Below are 18,795 nucleotides of genomic sequence, written 5' to 3'. Positions count from 1 at the left end.
TACTTATTGTTACACGTCCCGTCCCAGTGAGAGAATGATAAATGATGTGAATAATATGATTAGAAGAAATAAAAGAAACAAAAAGGAGAAGGTTAAAAGAAATACATAAAATAAATAAGCAAAATAAAACTTTTTTTCACCATCTGAGTCCGGGGATTATTTGGGGAGAGGGGAAGATACTTATATGACCTCAGTCTATGATATTAATCTGGGGACGTATTGTTATTTGGTGACAGGTTTCTATGTAATTAAGGGGTGCAATGAGTCCCATAGCGACCAGACTTTCTCAAAATGTGGTAGTGGGAGCGGTGTAGTGCCGCTAAGTATTCCACCTGTCAGATTTCTTGTAGTGTTGTAGTTCAACTCCAGTGATGGGGGGCCTGTACGTTTTCCAGTAGCTATTACTCGTTTAGATGCAGTCAATGGGGCACATTCACTAAAAGGCGAACTGCCGCCAGCGACCAATTCGAAGTCCTCGCAGACGTAATTTCGTTACCACCTCGTTAATTCACTAATATGTGAAGTTGAGCCTTGGGCGCTGGAAGCTGGCGACTTTTCGCTAGCGTTACTTCGGCAGTGCGAGCATTTCATAGCGAAGATGCGCTAGCGTTCGAAAATTCACTAGTGATCGTGCGCTTAGGTCAATTTGCATACGGCGGGTAATTTAAAGGTGTATGCACGTCTTTATTAGAGATATTGGTGCAAATGCTTGAAGTTACCACTTTTATTACAAATGTCCAGGGAACCTTAATAAAGACAAGAGAGTTAATATAATGCCCTACACATGAGCCCACGGTAAAATGAATGTTCCACATGTTATGAAATGTCTGGGGAAAACTGGTTACCCAAAAAAAAGTGGGACTTTTGCAGCCAATCCCGCTTAAAAAAAGGAAAAGTCGCCAACGTTTTGGAACTTTAATGCATTTTTGGCTCACAGGATATGATGTAAGTGACAGAAGATTGAGGAAGATGAAGCTTCTTTTTAGCACTTCGTCTGGACTGAGGTGGTGAAGTCAAAAAAGAGGAAACGTTCAGTAAAATCCGCACTCTACTGAATTGCGGAGTAACGACCTTTCGACAGAGCGAAAAGTCACCTGGCGATACAATGCGAATGTGATGTGATTTCTGGCATAAAAGTGTCTGTGTGTCGGGGGGGGGGACTTTTATAGTGTTTATACCATTTCAGATTAGACAGCTTGACTATGGGAAAGAGAGCAGCCCATGAACATAAAATACAACACTCAGTACCTTGATAAGTACTAAGATTCACTTACCATGTGGGAGGTTCCTGTCTGACCATGGGAAAGAGAACAGCCCAGGAGCAGGAAGTACAGAGAATCAGAGCTCTGTAAATGGGTAAGTACTGGGGGAGATTGGATTCACTTACCCAGGGGGAGGTTCCTGTCTGACCATGGGAAAGAGAACAGCCCAGGAGCAGGAAGTACAGAGAATCAGAGCTCTGTACCTGGGTAAGTACTGGGGGAGATTGATTCACTTACCCAGGGGGAGGTTCCTGTCTGACCATGGGAAAGAGAGCAGCCCAGGAGCAGGAAGTACAGAGAATCAGAGCTCTGTACCTGGGTAAGTACTGGGGGAGATTCACTTACCAGGGGGAGGTTCCTGTCTGACCATGGGAAAGAGAACAGCCCAGGAGCAGGAAGTACAGAGAATCAGAGCTCTGTACCTGGGTAAGTACTGGGGGAGATTGGATTCACTTACCCAGGGGGAGGTTCCTGTCTGACCATGGAAAGAGAACAGCCCAGGAGCAGGAAGTACAGAGAATCAGAGCTCTGTACCTGGGTAAGTACTGGGGGAGATTGGATTCACTTACCCAGGGGAGGTTCCTGTCTGACCATGGGAAAGAGAACAGCCCAGGAGCAGGAAGTACAGAGAATTCAGAGCTCTGTACCTGGGTAAGTACTGGGGGAGATTGGATTCACTTACCCAGGGGGAGGTTCCTGTCTGACCATGGGAAAGAGAACAGCCCAGGAGCAGGAAGTACAGAGAATCAGAGCTCTGTAAATGGGTAGGTACTGGGGGAGATTGGATTCACTTACCCAGGGGGAGGTTCCTGTCTGACCATGGGAAAGAGAGCAGCCCAGGAGCAGGAAGTACAGAAAATCAGAGCTCTGTACCTGGGTAAGTACTGGGGGAGATTGGATTCACTTACCCAGGGGGAGGTTCCTGTCTGACCATGGGAAAGAGAACAGCCCAGGAGCAGGAAGTACAGAGAATCAGAGCTCTGTAACCTGGGTAAGTACTGGGGGAGATTGGATTCACTTACCCAGGGGGAGGTTCCTGTCTGACCATGGGAAAGAGAGCAGCCCAGGAGCAGGAAGTACAGAAAATCAGAGCTCTGTACCTGGGTAAGTACTGGGGAGATTGGATTCACTTACCCAGGGGGAGGTTCCTGTCTGACCATGGGAAAGAGAACAGCCCAGGAGCAGGAAGTACAGAGAATCAGAGCTCTGTAAATGGGTAAGTACTGGGGGAGATTGGATTCACTTACCCAGGGGGAGGTTTCCTGTCTGACCATGGGAAGAGAACAGCCCAGGAGCAGGAAGTACAGAGAATCAGAGCTCTGTACCTGGGTAAGTACTGGGGGAGATTGGATTCACTTACCCAGGGGGAGGTTCCTGTCTGACCATGGGAAAGAGAGCAGCCCAGGAGCAGGAAGTACAGAGAATCAGAGCTCTGTACCTGGGTAAGTACTGGGGAGATTGGATTCACTTACCAGGGGGAGGTTCCTGTCTGACCATGGGAAAGAGAGCAGCCCAGGAGCAGGAAGTACAGAGAATCAGAGCTCTGTACCTGGGTAAGTACTGGGGGAGATTCACTTACCCAGGGGGAGGTTCCTGTCTGACCATGGGAAAGAGAACAGCCCAGGAGCAGGAAGTACAGAGAATCAGAGCTCTGTACCTGGGTAAGTACTGGGGAGATTGGATTCACTTACCCAGGGGGAGGTTCCTGTCTGACCATGGGAAAGAGAACAGCCCAGGAGCAGGAAGTACAGAGAATCAGAGCTCTGTACCTGGGTAAGTACTGGGGGAGATTGGATTCACTTACCCAGGGGGAGGTTCCTGTCTGACCATGGGAAAGAGAACAGCCCAGGAGCAGGAAGTACAGAGAATCAGAGCTCTGTACCTGGGTAAGTACTGGGGGAGATTGGATTCACTTACCCAGGGGGAGGTTCCTGTCTGACCATGGGAAAGAGAACAGCCAGGAGCAGGAAGTACAGAGAATCAGAGCTCTGTAAATGGGTAGGTACTGGGGGAGATTGGATTCACTTACCCAGGGGGAGGTTCCTGTCTGACCATGGGAAAGAGAACAGCCCAGGAGCAGGAAGTACAGAGAATCAGAGCTCTGTACCTGGGTAAGTACTGGGGGAGATTGGATTCACTTACCCAGGGGGAGGTTCCTGTCTGACCATGGGAAGAGAACAGCCCAGGAGCAGGAAGTACAGAGAATCAGAGCTCTGTACCTGGGTAAGTACTGGGGGAGATTGGATTCACTTACCCAGGGGGAGGTTTCCTGTCTGACCATGGGAAAGAGAGCAGCCCAGGAGCAGGAAGTACAGAAAATCAGAGCTCTGTACCTGGGTAAGTACTGGGGGAGATTGGATTCACTTACCCAGGGGGAGGTTCCTGTCTGACCATGGGAAAGAGAACAGCCCAGGAGCAGGAAGTACAGAGAATCAGAGCTCTGTAAATGGGTAGGTACTGGGGGAGATTGGATTCACTTACCCAGGGGGAGGTTCCTGTCTGACCATGGGAAAGAGAACAGCCCAGGAGCAGGAAGTACAGAGAATCAGAGCTCTGTACCTGGGTAAGTACTGGGGGAGATTGGATTCACTTACCCAGGGGGAGGTTCCTGTCTGACCATGGGAAAGAGAGCAGCCCAGGGCAGGAAGTACAGAGAATCAGAGCTCTGTACCTGGGTAAGTACTGGGGGAGATTGGATTCACTTACCCAGGGGAGGTTCCTGTCTGACCATGGGAAAGAGAACAGCCCAGGAGCAGGAAGTACAGAGAATCAGAGCTCTGTACCTGGGTAAGTACTGGGGGAGATTGGATTCACTTACCCAGGGGGAGGTTCCTGTCTGACCATGGGAAAGAGAACAGCCCAGGAGCAGGAAGTACAGAGAATCAGAGCTCTGTACCTGGGTAAGTACTGGGGGAGATTGGATTCACTTACCCCAGGGGGAGGTTCCTGTCTGACCATGGGAAAGAGAACAGCCCAGGAACAGGAAGTACAGAGAATCAGAGCTCTGTACCTGGGTAAGTACTGGGGGAGATTGGATTCACTTACCCAGGGGGAGGTTCCTGTCTGACCATGGGAAAGAGAACAGCCCAGGAGCAGGAAGTACAGAGAATCAGAGCTCTGTACCTGGGTAAGTACTGGGGGAGATTGGATTCACTTACCCAGGGGGAGGTTCCTGTCTGACCATGGAAAGAGAACAGCCCAGGAGCAGGAAGTACAGAGAATCAGAGCTCTGTACCTGGGTAAGTACTGGGGAGATTGGATTCACTTACCCAGGGGAGGTTCCTGTCTGACCATGGGAAAGAGAACAGCCCAGGAGCAGGAAGTACAGAGAATCAGAGCTCTGTACCTGGGTAAGTACTGGGGAGATTGGATTCACTTACCCAGGGGGAGGTTCCTGTCTGACCATGGGAAAGAGAACAGCCCAGGAGCAGGAAGTACAGAGAATCAGAGCTCTGTACCTGGGTAAGTACTGGGGGAGATTGGATTCACTTACCCAGGGGGAGGTTCCTGTCTGACCATGGGAAAGAGAACAGCCCAGGAGCAGGAAGTACAGAGAATCAGAGCTCTGTACCTGGGTAAGTACTGGGGGAGATTGGATTCACTTACCCAGGGGGAGGTTCCTGTCTGACCATGGGAAAGAGAACAGCCCAGGAACAGGAAGTACAGAGAATCAGAGCTCTGTACCTGGGTAAGTACTGGGGGGATTGGATTCACTTACCCAGGGGGAGGTTCCTGTCCTGACCATGGGAAAGAGAACAGCCCAGGAGCAGGAAGTACAGAGAATCAGAGCTCTGTACCTGGGTAAGTACTGGGGGAGATTGGATTCACTACCCAGGGGGAGGTTCCTGTCTGACCATGGGAAGAGAACAGCCCAGGAGCAGGAAGTACAGAGAATCAGAGCTCTGTACCTGGGTAAGTACTGGGGGAGATTGGATTCACTTACCCAGGGGGAGGTTCCTGTCTGACCATGGGAAAGAGAACAGCCCAGGAAGCAGGAAGTACAGAGAATCAGAGCTCTGTACCTGGGTAAGTACTGGGGGAGATTGGATTCACTTACCCAGGGGGAGGTTCCTGTCTGACCATGGGAAAGAGAACAGCCCAGGAGCAGGAAGTACAGAGAATCAGAGCTCTGTACCTGGGTAAGTACTGGGGGAGATTGGATTCACTTACCCAGGGGGAGGTTCCTGTCTGACCATGGGAAAGAGAACAGCCCAGGAGCAGGAAGTACAGAGAATCAGAGCTCTGTACCTGGGTAAGTACTGGGGGAGATTGGATTCACTTACTTGCTCAGCATTGCTCTGTATCTGCACGTTACATGTTACACGGGAAGAAGTGAATTATTACACAGACCAATGGAATTTCAAATTAAATTGCTCTGAACATTCAGCAGAAAATTAGGGCTGAGATAAATATAAAATGTTTTATCCGGATGATTCTAGAGGAAAATAATGGCTAATCTGGTGCAAATAGCCCAATATCACTGATGCTGAATATTAATTCAGGAAATGACTGTCAGACTAATTATAATACTACACAAACCTTCCAGCTCTAATGTGTGAATTCCTTGCGTTCATTGCAGTGATATATCCAAAATGTTAGATATACAGCCCAGAACCGGTGTTTTTACATAGTTATACAGTGAATTTGGGCTGAAAAAAAGACAACTTTGTGTCATGTTTCACCCTACAGTGTTTGTTCATTGTTATCATATTGCCCCTCACCTGGGGAGATCATATGATCCTGCCTTCATCTTTATCCTTTTCTAGTTTAGGAGTCGAGGTATGGGATCTGTTATCAGGAAACCAGTTATCCAGAAAGCTCCAAATTACAGAAAGCTGTATGTATGTATTCTGTGTAATAATAAAACAGTCGCTTGAACTTGATCCCAACTAAGATATAATTAATCCTTATTGGAAGCAAAACCAGCCTATTGGCTTTATTTCATGTTTATATGACTTTCTAGTAGACTTAAGGTATGAAGATCCAAATTATGGAAAGAACTGTTATCTGGAAAACCCCAGCTCCCAAGCATTCTGGATAACAGGTCCCATACCGGTATAACTATGGGATATATGTTCAGAAATGTAAGATGGATACAACTCGGGTCTATTTATCAATGTGTATTATACATATATTTTCATTTAACTGAGGGGGCTGTTCCTGCTTAATTGTGCTTAGTACAGGGGAATAGCTGCCTGTTTGTCCCTTTCTGTTCTCTGGATCTGGTTCTTGATACACTGTAACACTGTCAGTTCTCTTACTCAGTTACCTTCTGCTACATAATTTCACGAGTCAACACCAGCAGTGCAAAGAATATAAAGAAAGTTGCTTAGAATGACCTTTTCTTTCATCACTGTGGTGTAAATAGCCTTTAATTGCTTTGTGTACTGGTGCTGATTGTAGCAGACTGGCGGGTCTGATATATAAGAAAAGACTTCTGAATCAGTCGTCATGTTCCAGTACAGGGTGAGTGTTACATAAAGAGGGATCCCATTAGTCACTAATGTCGACCTTAATAACCTTCATCTTCAGCAGCCAAATTACTCCTCCCGCATTTTATTTTGCACATTAACTCCCTGACCCAAACTGCCTTTATTGTGGTCATGGAGTTAATGTGCAACCACAGAAGTGGGAGGCAAAGGCTGTGGCATGAAGCTGAGCGAGTAGAACCAGTATAAATGGCATAACTACTGTATAATAATAATATTAATAATAATAACAACTATCTGAATAATTCCCACTAAGTGTGACAAGTGTTTGTCTGGAACTTGTATTTCTGGAGCCACCGGATCAATGTTCCTAAACCGCCTGAAGGTGTGGGAGAACTGGGCGGAACTTGCCCCCGAATGGGCAGATTTATTTGCTTAGTTTATAATGAATAACAAACAAGGTTACAGAGTACAATAGAGGTTAGGGTACAATTGAGACATTAGGATTTTAGAAACATATATTTGATTAATGACACAGCAATGATTAATTAATTAAGGTACATTTAATACTTTTCCCTTAACAGGCGGGTCTTTAAGGAGCACTGGAAAGTTTGGAAAGAAGGAGACAGACTGACAGCTGGAGGCAGAGAGTTCCAGAGAAAAACAGAAGCCCAGAGAAAGTCTTGTAGGGAGAATGGGCCTTGTAGGTGCCAGAAGTCAGAAGTGATGTCTTGTAGATGAGAATGGGCAGAGTGAGAGAGAGAAGTCTTGTAAGAGGAGAATGGGCAGAAGTGGATGAGGAGAAGTCTGTTAGATGAGAAATGGGTAGAAGTGATGAGAGAAAGTCTTGTAGATGAGAATGGTAGGAAGTGATTGAGAGAGAAGTCTTGTAGATGAGAATGGGCAGAAGTGATGAGAGGAAGAAGTCTTGTATTGATGAGAAATGGGTGAGAGTGATGAGAAGAGAAGTCTTGTAGAGAGAATGGGCAGAAGTGGTGTCTTGTAGATGGAATGGGCAGAAGTGATGAGAGAGAGTCTTGTAGATGAGAATGGGCAGAAAGTGATGAGAGGAGAAGTCTTGTAGATGAGAATGGGTAGAAGTGATGAGGAGAAGTCTTGTAGATGAGAATGGGCAGAAGTGATGAGAGAGAAGTCTGTTAGACGGAAGAGAAGTGATGAAGAGGAAGAAGTCTTGTAGATGAGAATGGGTAGAAGTGATGAAGAGAGAAGTCTGTAGATGAGATGGGCAGAAGTGATGGAGAGAAGTTTTTTGTAGGTGAGAATGGGCAGAGTCTTGTAGGTTGAGAATGGGCAGAAGTGATGAGAGAGAAGTCTTGTAGACGAGAATGGGCCAGAAAGTGATGAGAGAGAAGTCTTGTAGATGAGAAATGGGAGAAGTGGATGAGAGAGAGTCTTGTCAAGGTGAGATGGGCAGAAGTGATGAGAGAGAAGTCCTTGTAGATGAGATGGGCAGAGTGATGAGAACGAGAAGTCTTGTAGATGAGAATGGGCAGAAGTGATGAAGCAGAAGTCTTCGTAGACGAGAATGGGCAGAAGTGATGAGAGGAGAAGTCTTGTAAGATGAGAATGGGTAGAAGTGATGAGAGAGAAGTCCTTGTAGATGAGAATGGGCAGAAGTGATGAGAGAGAAGTCTTGTAGACGAGAATCGGCAGAAGTGATGGAGAGGGAAGTCCTTTTTGAGACGAAGAATGGGCAGAAAGTGATGAGAGGAGAAGTCTTGTAGATGAGAATGGGCAGAAGTGAATGAGAAGAGAAGTCTTGTAGATGAGAATGGGACAAGTGATGAGAGAGAAGTCTTGTCGATGAGAATGCGGCACGAAGTGATGAGAGAGAGTCTTTGTAGACGAGAATGGGCGAAGTATGAGAGAGCAGTCTTGTAGATAGAAATGGGCAGAAGTGATGAGAAGAGAAGTCTTGTAGATAGATGGGCAGAAGTGATTGAGAGAGAAAAGTCTTGTAGATGAGAATGGCAGAAGTGATGAGAGAGAAGTCTTGTAGATGAGAATGGGCAGAAGTGATGAGAGAGAATTTGTAGATGAGATGGGCAGAAGTGGATGAGAGAGAAAGTTGTAGACAGAATGGGCTAGAAGTGATGAGAGAGAAGTCTATAGATGAGAATGGGCAGACGTGATGAGAGAGAAGTCTTGTAGATGGATGGGCAGAAGTGATTGAGAGAGAAGTCTTTGTAGATGAGAATGGGCAGAAGTGATGAGAGACGAAGTCTTGTTACGAGAATGGGCAGAAGTGAATGAGAGGAGAAGTCTTGTAGATGAAGAATGGGCAGAAGTGATGGAGAGGAGAAGTCTGGTAGAATGAGAATGGGGCAGAAGTTGATCAGAGAAGTCTTGTAGATGAGATGAGCAGAAAGTGATGAGAGAGAATCTTGTAGACGAGAATGGGCAGAAGTGATGAGAGGAGAAGTCTTGTGATGAGAATGGGCAGAAGTGATGAGAGAGAAGTCTTGTAGGTGAGAATGTGCAGAAGTGATGGAGAGAAAGTCTTGTAGAATGAGAATGGGCAGAAGTGGATGAGAGGAGAAGTCTTTGTCAGATGAGAATGGGCAGAAGTGATGAGAGAGAAGTTTGTAGATGAAGAATGGGCAGAGTTGACTGAGAGGAGAAGTCTTGTGTATGAGATATGGGCAGAAGTGATGACACGAGAGAAGTCTTGTAGATGAAATGGGCAGAAGTGATGAGAGAGAAGTCTTGTAGATAGAATGGCAGAAGTGATGGAGAGAAGAAGTCTTGTAGGTGGAGATGGGCCAGGAAGCTGATGAAGAGAGAATCTTGTAGATGAGAATGGACAGAAGTAATGAGAGAGAAGTCTTGTAGATGAGAATGGGCCGAAGTGATGAGAGAGAAGTGTCTTGTAGACGAGAATGGGGCAGAAGTGATGAAGAGGAGAAGTCTTGTAGATGGAATGGGCAGAAAAGTGAATGAGAGGAGAAAGTCTGGTAGATGAGGAAATGGGCAGAAGTGATCAGAGAAGTCTTGTAGACTGAGAATGAGCAAAGTGATGAGGAGAGAAGTCTTGTAGACGTAGAATGGGCAGCAAGTGATGGAGGAGAAGTCCTTGTAGAGTGAGAATGGGCAGAAGTGATGAGAAAGAGAAGTCTTGTAGATGAAATGGGCAGAAGTGATGAGAGAGAAGTCTTGTAGACGGAGAATGGGCAGAAGTGAATGAGAGAGAAGTCTTGTAGAGAGAATGGGCAGAAGTGATGAGATCAGAAGTCTTGTACGGCTGAAGATGGGCAGAAGGATGAGAGAGAAGTCTTGTAGATGAGAATTGGGCAGAAGTGATGAGAGGAGAAAGTCCTTGTAAGAGGGAAATGGGCAGAAGTGATGAGAAGAGAATCTTGTAGATGAGAATGGGGCAGAAGTGATGAGAGAAGAAAGTCTTTGTAGATGAAGAATGGGCAGAAGTGATGAGAGGAGAAGTCTTGTAGACGAGAATGGTCCAGAAAGTGATGAGAGAGAAGTCTTGTAGGTGAAGATGGTGCAGAAAGTGGAACTGAGAAGAGCAGTCTTGTAGATGAGAATGGGCAGATGATGAGAGAGAAGTCTTGTTAGACTGAGAATGGGCAGAAGTGATGAGAAGAGAAGTCTTGTAGATGAGAATGGGCAGACAGTGATGAGAGGAGAAGTCTTGTAGAACGAGAATGGCAGAAGTGATGAGAGAGAAGTCTTGTAGATGAGATGGCCAGAAGTGATGAGAGAGAAGTCTTGTAGATGAAAGAATGGGCAGAAAGTGATGAGAGAGAAAGTCTTGTAGATGAGAATGGGCAGAAGTGATGAGAGAGAAGTCTTGTAGATGAGAATCGGGCAGAGTGATGAGAGAGAGTCTTGTAGACGAGAATGGCCAGAAGTGATGAGAGAAGAAGTCTTGTAGATGGAGAATGGGCAGAAGTGATGAGAGAGAAGTCTTGTAGATGAGAATGGGCAGAAGTGATGCAGAGAGAAGTCTTGTAGAAAGAGAATGGGCAGAAGTGATGAGAGAGAAGTTCTTAGACGAGAATGGCGCAGAAGTGTGAGAGGAGAAGTCTTGGTAAGATGAGAATGGGCAGAAGTGATGAGAGAGAAGTCTTGTAGATGAGAATGGGCAGAAGTGATGAGAAGAGAAGTCTGTAGAAGAGAATGGGCAGATCAGTGATGAGAGAGAAGTCTTGTAGACGAGAATGGGCAGAAGTGATGAGAGAGAAGTCCTTGTAGAGAGAATGGGCAGAAGTTGATGAGATAGAAGTCTTGTAGGTGAGAATGGGCAGAAGTGATTGAAGAGAGAAGTCTTGTTAGATGAGATGGGCAGAGTGAGAGAAGTCTTGTTAGATGAGAATGGGCAGAAGTGATGAGAGAGAAGTCTTGTAGATGGAGAATGGGCAGAAGTGATGAAGAAGGAGAAGTCTTGTAGACGAGAAATGGCAGAAGTGATGAGGAGAAGTCTTGTAGGTAGAATGTGCAGAAGTGATGAGAGAGAAAGTCTTGGTAGATGAGAATGGGCAGAAGTGATGAGAGAGAAGTCTTGTAGATGAGAATGGGCAGAAGTGGATGAGAGAGAAGTCTTGTAGATGAGAATGGCAGCAGTGATGAGAAGAGAAAGTCTTGTAGACGAAATGGCCAGAGTGATGAGAGGGGAGAAGTTCTTGGTAGATGAGAATGGGCAGAAGTGATGAGAGAGAAGTCTTGTAGATGAGAATGGGCAGAAGTGATGAGAGAGAAGTCTTGTAGAAGAGAATGGGCAGAAGTGATGAGAGAGAAGTCTTGTAGACGAGAATGGCCAGAAGTGATGAGAGGAGAAGTCTTGTAGATGAGAATGGGCAGAAGTGATGAGAGAGAAGTCTTGTAGATGAGAATGGGCAGAAGTGATGAGAGAGAAGTCTTGTAGATGAGAATGGGCAGAAGTGATGAGAGGAGAAGTCTTGTAGATGAGAATGGGCAGAAGTGATGAGAGGAGAAGTCTTGTAGATGAGAATGGGCAGAAGTGATCAGAGAAGTCTTGTAGATGAGAATGGGCAGAAGTGATGAGAGAGAAGTCTTGTAGATGAGAATGGGCAGAAGTGATGAGAGAGAAGTCTTGTAGATGAGAATGGGCAGAAGTGACGAGAGAGAAGTCTTGTAGATGAGAATGGGCAGAAGTGATGAGAGGAGAAGAGAGGGAAGGTCAGAGCGAAGGTTGAGTGAATTTTGAGATCAGAGATGAAATATAGGGAGGGGCTTCATTGTGATGGGCCTTAAGTGTAAGTGTGAGTAATTTGAATTTGATTCTAGAGGAGATTGGGAGCCAGTGAAGGGACATATGGGAGCAGCAGCTGATGTTGAGCGGTGAGATAGATGAATGAGTCTAGCGGCCACATTTAGATCAGACTGGAGTTGTGAAAGGCGAGTTGTTGGAATACCTGTGAGGAGTAAGTTGCAGTAATCAAGGCGGGAGATGAAAAGAGACTGAATAAGTGTTTTGGTTGAGTCTGGACTGAGATAGGGTCGTATTGGGCCAATGTTGTGCAGTTGAATACGACAAGAATTTGTAAGTGTTTAAATGTGTGGAGAAAAAGACAGATGTGAGTCTACTATAACTCCTAGGCAGCCTGTGTGGTGGAATGAAAGGTGGTGTTGTTTACTGTGAGTGATATCTGAGGGACAGGGGAAGATCTTGGAGCAAATATAACAAGTTATTTTTAGAAAGATTCAGTTTCAGGTGGCACCGAGACATCCAGAAGGAGACAGCAGAGAGACAGTCTGTAACTTGGGAAATGACAGAAGGAGAGGTCGGGAGTAGACAAGTAGAGTTGGGTGTCATCCACATAAAGGTGATACTGAAGTCCAAACGACTGAATACATTTTCCTACAAGTAGTATAGAGCGAGAACAGCAGGGGGGCTTGAACAGAGCCTTGAGGAACTCCAACAGAGAGAGGGAACGTAGTAGAAGTAGAGATAGAGAAGGAAACTTTAAAGGAACAGTCAGACAGATAAGATGTAAACCATGAAAGAGCAGTGAATATCAGCTGAATATAGAATGACTAGGGGGAATGGGTGGTCTCTGCAGAGAGATGTAGAAGGGTGAGTATGGAATAGTGATCTTTAGACTTTGCCAGTAGAAGATCATTGGTTACTTTGGTGAGTTCAGTTTCAGTTGAGTGTGTTGGGCAGAAGTCAGATTGCAGGGGGTCGAGGAGGGAGTTGTGATTAGGGTTTCCCCCTGGCCAGTATTTTACCGGCCTGACCAGTAAAAATGATACTTTAACTCAATGTTATTAATAGGGAAAAAATCTAAATATATAGGAAGGCCAGTATTTTTTTCCAAAAAAGGTGGCAACCCAAGTTGTGATGCTGGATCAGGCGTTGGTAAACAAGACTTTCCAGCAATTTGGATATGAATGGAAAAAGGGAAACTGAACAATAGTTGGGGGAGAGCTGGGATCAAGGGAAGGTTTTTAGAGGATAGGAGTGATTAGTGCTTTATTAGTATAATGATGGAATGTACCAGTAGAGAGTGATAGGTGGGTAAGTGCAGGAGAGAGTGTATCAGAGATTGGATAAAGGAGGTGAAAGAGTATGGGGTCAAGGGAGCAGGTTGTGGGGGTTTGAGCAGGTTAGAAGTTTAACTTCATCTAGTGTTGTGGGGGTGAATGAGTGTAACATGGATGTGAATGGACTGCAAGTTAGTCTGAGATTGTTGTCACATAAGATGCTCAGTCTATGAGCAAGATCTTGGGCAGTTATATTAATGGGTGGATGGGGCATAGGAGTGAGTTAAATGTAACAAACAGTCGCTGCTGTTTAAAGGATAGAGAGGAGAACTAAAGCCTAACTGAAGAAGTAGCTAGAAATGTTTGTGCTTCTGTACCAGCCCAAGGCAACCACAGCCCTTTAGCAGTAAAGATCTGTGTCTCCAAAGATGCCCCAGTAGCTCCCCATCTTCTTTTCTGCTGATTCACTGATTCACATGCTCTGTGCTGCTGTCACTTACTGAGCTTAGGGAGCCACTCACAATATACAGTACACATAGAATAGAAATGTCACAATATAAGGCTGATTAGTAATTAATACACATAATTACTACATGGCAGCACAGAAACCAGTGCAATTAGCATCAGAATTGAATAATCAGCAAACCTGTAGCATCAGCTTATATTACAGCCAGGGAAGGTCATTTTCTGCTGCTGGATAATTAGTGACGAGCCCTAAGCTTAGCTTCTCAACAGCCAATCAGAGCCCACTGAGCATGTGAGTGTCACAGACACTTTCCAAGATGGTGACCCCCTGTGACAAGTTTGAAGTCCTGGATCATTGCTGCTATTGACAAGCTCAAACTTTAGCCTCGTGCAATAAGTTCACTATAGAAAATAGGACATTTTTGGCCACGTTCATTTTTAGGGTTTAGTTCTACTCTATTAAAGAAGACAATTGCAGTTCTTTAGCTATTGAAGCAGGAGAAGAAGAAGAAGAAGGAGAGGATCAGTTTGTGACTTTCTCCACCGTCATTCAGCTGATCTACTACATATTCTGAGGTTCCGAGTTACACTAGTGCATCAGGGTTGGGGTTTAGTTGGGCAAATGTGACAGGTGGTAGAAGGAGCAAGAGTTGTTAATATGAGAGATCGGCTGTGATGACCCTCCTCTAGTCTGACATTCCTATACACTATATACCCCTGCCCTCCTCTAGTCTGACATTCCTATACACTATATACCCCTGCCCTCCTCTAGTCTGACATTCCTATACACTATATACCCCTGCCCTCCTCTAGTCTGACATTCCTATACACTATATACCCCTGCCCTCCTCTAGTCTGACATTCCTATACACTATATACCCCTGCCCTCCTCTAGTCTGACATTCCTATACACTATATACCCCTGCCCTCCTCTAGTCTGACATTCCTATACACTATATACCCCTGCCCTCCTCTAGTCTGCATTCCTATACACTATATACCCCTGCCCTCCTCTAGTCTGACATTCCTATACACTATATACCCCTGCCCTCCTCTAGTCTGACATTCCTATACACTATATACCCCTGCCCTCCTCTAGTCTGACATTCCTATAAACTATATACCCCTGCCCTCCTCTAGTCTGACATTCCTATACACTATATACCCCTGCCCTCCTCTAGTCTGACATTCCTATACACTATATACCCCTGCCCTCCTCTAGTCTGACATTCCTATACACTATAAACTCTATGACGTCATTGACACCCTACATAGCCATAATGGCATGAGAAAAGGGGGGGGCTTAGTAGGTCTAATAACTAGAGCAGGAGGGCCCATACTTTACTAATGTGGGGTCTTCTTTTAGTGATGTTGTCCCATTATGATCTACTGACATAAAAGCATAGTCAGCATTATATTCCATGGAAAATATTACTTAAATACTGATTATTGGGAAAATGTATATTGTTATATTTACTAAACAACTATTTCTTATGTAAACGTAACATAATAAATATCTGAATGAAAATCATGAAACAGGAGGGTGATTTAGACCAGCTAAAGGTCTAATGGTACATCCCATCTACCTTTTGGGCACCCCTGAACTAGCGAGATTCTGCTAGAAACAATAACAACACATCCTAATAACTCTTATATCCTCAATCAACCTTAATATCCGTAATAACCTTAATCAATCTCAATATCCCTTATAACCCTATCACTAATAACCTTAGTACCCCTAATATCCATTATCATCCTAATAACCCTAATCAATTTCAATATCCCTTATAACCCTAATATAATTATTAACCCTAGTACCCCTAATATCCCTAATCACCCTAATATCCACAGTGTGGAAATAAAAACTAACATTATATTCCTCCAAAAATATCCCCACAAAAAGATGAGACAGTAGCTCAAGTATCTGGGCATATTATGTACTCAGAGTCCAGCTCAACAGAACAATATCACTGGGCCCAAACAGATTATTGTCCTCATTACTGACCCTACTACAGATCTGCCCCACACTGCTTGCCTGGGGTCATAGTGGCATGCTGGGTCATCTAATACAGGGCTGTCCAACTGGTGACCCCCTCTTGTGTGACCCCCAACATGAAAGTCTGCCTGCTGTGTCTGTTTACCATGTTTAAGATTTAAAAGGTATCACTACAGAGATTAACTGGCCCCTACATTGTCAAATTCAGACTGTAATTCCCCTGTATTGTTCAAACTTGTGACACCTCTATTGTTCTCACCCCTAAAGCCCCTGTACTGTTTCTAGCCTGAAGACCCTCTAGTTGGTTTCTATCTCTAAAGCCCCTGTTTGTTCTACCCTGAGACCGCCTCTATTTTTATATCCTAAAAGCCCCTGTAGTCTGTTTCTACCTGAGACCCCTCTACGTGTTTATATCCCTAAAGCCCTGTACTGTTCTACCTGAGACCCCTCCTATTGGTTTATATCCTAAGGCCCTGTACTGTCTACGCGGTGAGACCCCTGCTATTGGTTTATAATCCTAAAGCCCCCTGTACTTGTTCTTACGCTGAGACCCCTCTATTGTTTTCTATCCTAAAGCCCCTGTAGCTGTTTCTACCCTGAGACCCCTCTAGTGTTTATATTCCTAAAGCCCCTGTACTGTTCTAGCCTGAGCCCCTCTATTTGTTTTCTATCCTAGAAGCCCCTGGTAACGTTCTACCTGAGACCCCTCTAGTGTTTCTATCCTGAAAGCACCGCTAGTACTGTGTGCTAACCTGAGACCCCTCTATTGTTATATCCTAAAGCCCCGTACTGTTTCTATGACCTGCAGACCCCGCCTCTTAATTGTTTTATCCAAAGCCCCCCTGTACTGTTCTAACCGTGCAGACCCCTCTAGTGTTTTTATAATCCTAAGCCGCCTGTACTGATTTTCTACCTGGAGCCGCCTCTATTGTTTATATACTAAGCCCCTGTATTGTCTAACCTGAGACCGCCTCTTTGTTTCTATCCTAAAGCACCCTGTACTGTTCTCCGGAGACCCCTCTAATTGTTTGATATCCAAAGCCCTGTAAACTGTTCTACCTGAGACCCTCTATTTGTTTTTCTAAATCCTAAAGCCGCCTGTACTGTTCTACCTGAGACCCTCTTTATTGTTTATATCCTAAAGCCCCTGTACTGTTCTTACCTGAGACCCCTCTGTGTTTATATCCCTAAAGCCCCTGTACTTGTTCTAACCTGATGACGGCCCTCTATTGTTTATATCCTAAAGCCGCGCTGTTACTGTTTCTACCTGAGAACGCCTCCTATTGGTTTTCTATGCCTAAAGCCCCTGTACTGTTCTAACTGCAGACCCTCTATTGTTTATATCCTAAAAGCCCTGTATCTGATCTAACACTGAAGACCCCTCTATTGTTTATATCCTAAGCCCCTGTACTGTTCCTACCTGAGACCTCCCTTCTATTGTTTCTATCCTAAAGCCCCCTGTACTGTTCTACCTGAGACCCCTCCTATTGTTCTATCCTAAAGAAGCCCCTAGTAACTGTTCCACCTGAGCCCCTCTATTGTTTATATCGCTAGCCCCTGTACTGTTTCTACCTGAGACCCCTCTTATTGTTTATATCCTAAAGCCCCTGTACTGTTCTACCTGAGACCCCTCTATTGTTTATATCCTAAAGCCCCTGTACTGTTCTACCTGAGACCCCTCTATTGTTTATATCCTAAAGCCCCTGTACTTTCTACCTGAGACCCCTCTATTGTTTCTATCCTAAAGCCCCTGTACTGTTCTACCTGAGACCCCTCTATTGTTTCTATCCTAAAGCCCCTGTACTGTTTCACCTGAGACCCCTCTATTGTTTATATCCTAAAGCCCCTGTACTGTTCTACCTGAGACCCCTCTATTGTTTCTATCCTAAAGCCCCTGTACTGTTCTACCTGAGACCCCTCTATTGTTTTATATCCTAAAGCCCCTGTACTGTTCTACCTGAGACCCCTCTATTGTTTATATCCTAAAGCCCCTGTTACTGTTCTACCTGAGACCCCTCTATTGTTTATATCCTTAAAGCCCCTGTACTGTTCTACCTGAGACCCCTCTATTGTTTATATCCTAAAGCCCCTGTACTGTTCTACCTGAGACCCCTCTATTGTTTTATCCTAAAGCCCCTGTACTGTTCTACCTGAGACCCCTCTATTGTTTATATCCTAAAGCCCCTGTACTGTTCTACCTGAGACCCCTCTATTGGTTCTATCCTAAAGCCCTGTATGTTCTACCTGAGACCCTCTATTGTTTATATCCTAAAGCCCCTGTACTGTCTACCTGAGACCCTCTATGTTTATATCCTAAAGCCCCTGTACTGTTCTACCTGAGGACCCCTCTATTGTTTAATCCCTAAAGCCCCTGTACTGTTCTACTGAGACCCCTCTATTGTTACTATCCTAAAGCCCTGTACTGTTCTACCTGAGACCCTCTATTGTTATATCCTAAAGCCCTGTACTGTTCTACCTGAGACCCCTCTATTGTTCTATCCTAAAGCCCCCTGTACTGTTCTACCTGAGACCCCTCTATTGTTTCTATCTAAAGCCCCTGTACTGTTCTACCTGAGACCCCTCTATTGTTTTATCCTAAAGCCCCTGTACTGTTCACTGAGACCCCTCTATTGTTATATTCCTAAAGCCCCTGTACTGTTCTACCTGAGACCCCTCTATTGTTTCTATCCTAAAGCCCCCTGTACTGTTCTACCTGAGACCCCTCTATTGTTTATATCTTAAAGCCCTGTACTGTTCTACCTGAGACCCCTCTATTGTTTTATCCTAAGCCCCTGTACTGTTCTACCTGAGACCCTCTATTGTTTCTATCCTAAAGCCCTGTACTGTTCTACCCTGAACCCCTCTATTGTTTCTATCCTAAAGCCCCTGTACTGTTCTATCCTGAGGACCCCTCTATTGTTTATATCCTAAAAGCCCTGTACTGTTCTACCTGAGACCCCTCTATTGTTTCATCCTAAAGCCCCTGTACTGTTCTACCTGAGACCCCTCTAGTTGTTTATATCCTAAAGCCCCTGTACTGTTCTACCTGAGACCCCTCTATTGTTTCTATCCTAAAGCCCCTGTTACTGTTCTACCTGAGACCCCTCTATTGTTTATATCCTAAAGCCCCTGTACTGTTCTACCTGAGACCCCTCTATTG

Source organism: Xenopus laevis, chromosome 7S, assembly GCF_017654675.1.
Source record: "Xenopus laevis strain J_2021 chromosome 7S, Xenopus_laevis_v10.1, whole genome shotgun sequence".
Taxonomy (NCBI): Eukaryota; Metazoa; Chordata; class Amphibia; order Anura; family Pipidae; genus Xenopus; species Xenopus laevis.
The sequence above is the reverse complement of the archived record's forward strand: the minus strand, read 5'-3'. Positions refer to the sequence as shown.